The sequence below is a fragment of the Suncus etruscus genome, chromosome 12 (assembly GCF_024139225.1).
Source record: "Suncus etruscus isolate mSunEtr1 chromosome 12, mSunEtr1.pri.cur, whole genome shotgun sequence".
Classification (NCBI taxonomy): domain Eukaryota; kingdom Metazoa; phylum Chordata; class Mammalia; order Eulipotyphla; family Soricidae; genus Suncus; species Suncus etruscus.
Genome location: NC_064859.1, coordinates 99,733,058 through 99,735,686, shown reverse-complemented (window position 1 = coordinate 99,735,686; position 2,629 = coordinate 99,733,058). Strand labels below are relative to the sequence as shown.

At 38.6% G+C, this 2,629-nt stretch overlaps 1 pseudogene; it reads right to left on the bottom strand.

The window, feature by feature from the left end:
- Positions 1-267: 267 nt before the first annotated feature.
- Positions 268-366, bottom strand: LOC126025333 (uncharacterized; annotated as a pseudogene).
- Between the last annotated feature and the right edge of the window lie 2,263 nt (positions 367-2,629).

Below are 2,629 nucleotides of genomic sequence, written 5' to 3'. Positions count from 1 at the left end.
TTTCTATTTTGATAGTAATTTTTTCAGGTGTTCTGATCCTTCCTGGTTTATCCTTGTAGAGTTATTGGAGTCCAAAATTATAACAATTTATACTAGATTCTCCCATTTCATGGCATTACAGTTTTCAAAATTATTCATAATGACCCTTTGAATCCCCATGGTATCTGTTGTGAAATATTTCCCACTTTCATTGCCAATCTGGTTTAAAACAAAGAAAAAGAAACATTTAAAGTGGGCATGGTACTATGACTAAGGCAGAGGATATTCAAACATTTTTTAGATTCTATTCAAATATTTTTGAGCTGGGCCATGCTAATCTTCTCTGAATCATTCAAATTTTAGTTTATGTACTGCCAAAGCGAGCACTCTATTTAAATATTTTTTACACTTGATCTTAGCCAAAAAGCCGAGAAACAATTCAATTTTTTTTTTTTGGTTTTGGGGTCACACCTGGCGGTGTTCAGGGGCTACTCCTGGCTCCATGCTCAGAAATCACTCCTGGCAGGCTCAGGGGAACATATGGGATGCCGGGATTCGAAACAATGACCTTCTGCATGAATGGCAAATGCCTTACCTCCATGCTATCTCTCAGGCCCCCATTCAAATATTTTTATTATAATTTTTATTTTAATCATAGTGGCTTACATATCTTTCTCAGTAATATTTTAGGTACATATTAATATTGAGTCAGGGGAATTCCCACCAGTGAATTATCCTCCCTCCACCCCTGTTTCCGTCCTGCCTGCCATAGCCTCCACCCTCATCCCGGGGCTGCTAGAGTAAGTGGTCCCCTCTGTGCCTAGCTTACTACTTAGTGATCTTACAACTGTTTGGTTATGGTACCTCCATTATAACCCCCTCTAATTGGGAGGCGGGACTAGATAGTTTAAGTCATGTGGTTTTATTTTAAGAAGAGAAAAGTAATAAGATGGGGTAAAAATCAAATATGCCGAAAATGAGTGAGTCCTTCTCTAGAGGCTCTCATCCTCGGTTTGGGAGACGAAGGGGTAAAAGAAGGTGAAACACCACAACAGTGTAAAAAGAAGTATAGAATAAAATATCCAGTGAGCACTACAGCAATAAAGATAGGCACCATATACTTGCCATGGACCTGATATAAAAAACATGACAGAGCACCAAACGAAAGAAGAGAAAAGAAGAAAGAAAAAATAAATAATTAAAAAAATGGAGACAACCAGCTCAATATCCACACAAATTCAAAGAAATCAATAAAAACTAGATAGATAAAAACAAAAGGTTATTTTGTGCTTTTTGTCTCTTTTTTATATATTTATTTTTTTACCCCTCTTGCATAGGCACAATAAACATTGGGGTCATTCGAAAAAGAATTCCCTTGGCCTAAGAGATACAGGGTTTCTCCATCCTTGGAGTATATTGTCATGGGATTAACTAGGGTCCTTTCTAGTTCATTTTCTCTCCTGTTGGTGCTTTTGTGGTGTATGGGAGACTTCTGCTCTGTCCTGGGTGGTAAAGTCAGGTCTCTGTGTCTAGAGATCTCAGTCTTTGCATAGGTCAAGGATAGAACTTATGGTGAAGTCTTTCTTTGTGGTTCTAGAAGTTGTGTTCCCTTAGTGTCATTTTAATCTATCTTCTGTGGTTGGTGGTCTTGGTCCTTGCACTGATCCTAGGATGGAGCCTGGGATAGTGTCTTTCGTTATGTTACCAAGAGACTCATTCAGTTTCTAATGTCTCAGTCAGACCTCTGGAGTTAGAGATCATGGTTGTTGCGCAGGTCGTAGATCAAACCTTAGACTAGGGCTTTTTTATTGGTCCCAGGACACATACTGACCAGTCATGGCTCTATCAGCCAGTTTTCTGTAGATCACGATCTTGGCTTTTGCGCAGACCAAAGGGTGACAAGTCTTCTGATTTTGTCTTATTGTTAGCTGGTGAGGTAGGATAACCTGCTCTTATGTCAAGTTGTTCCCAATTTCCTCATTGTCAGGATATCATATTAGAGCCGGGCCATGTTGGTGTTTCAGCAGTATTAAGGATGTCCCAAATGGGATTTGGTTCTTGTAGCTGTTGTGAAGAACTGTGTTGTTTCCATGCCTGGAATACAAGGTTCCAGGCTGGAAGGCGTCTAATCACCTGGGGTGTAAGTTGGGTCTACATGACATATTCAAGGTGGGAGATGCCCCTGTGTGTAAAAAAGTATGAGTTTTTATCCCTAGTAGATAAGAGCTTGTTTTTATACGTAACCTTACCCCTTTTTTAGTGTGCCTTTGCAGGAAGAAATGGTGCTACATTATATTGCTGGTGCATTTGGGGATGGAAAGAGATGAAAAGAGATGAGAAGCAAGTCACACACCCAAAAAAGGTAAAGTAGAGATAAAAATATATGTATAAAGAAAAACATTTAAAAACATTTCTATCATACATGTTGTCTATCATACATTTTTCTAACAAACCTCTATCATACATTGTTCAAAGGAAGTCATATGACAGGGCTCACAGAGTCGAAAGGTAGATTATATGGCAACTGATAACATTGATGCAATTGTCCTAACAAGTTCTTAGCGAAATTTTGAGCTACCAAATATCATATGTTCATGAGAGTGTCTTTACTAAGAGATGGAGTTTCTTAGAGTCCTCTTAATAACTCAAA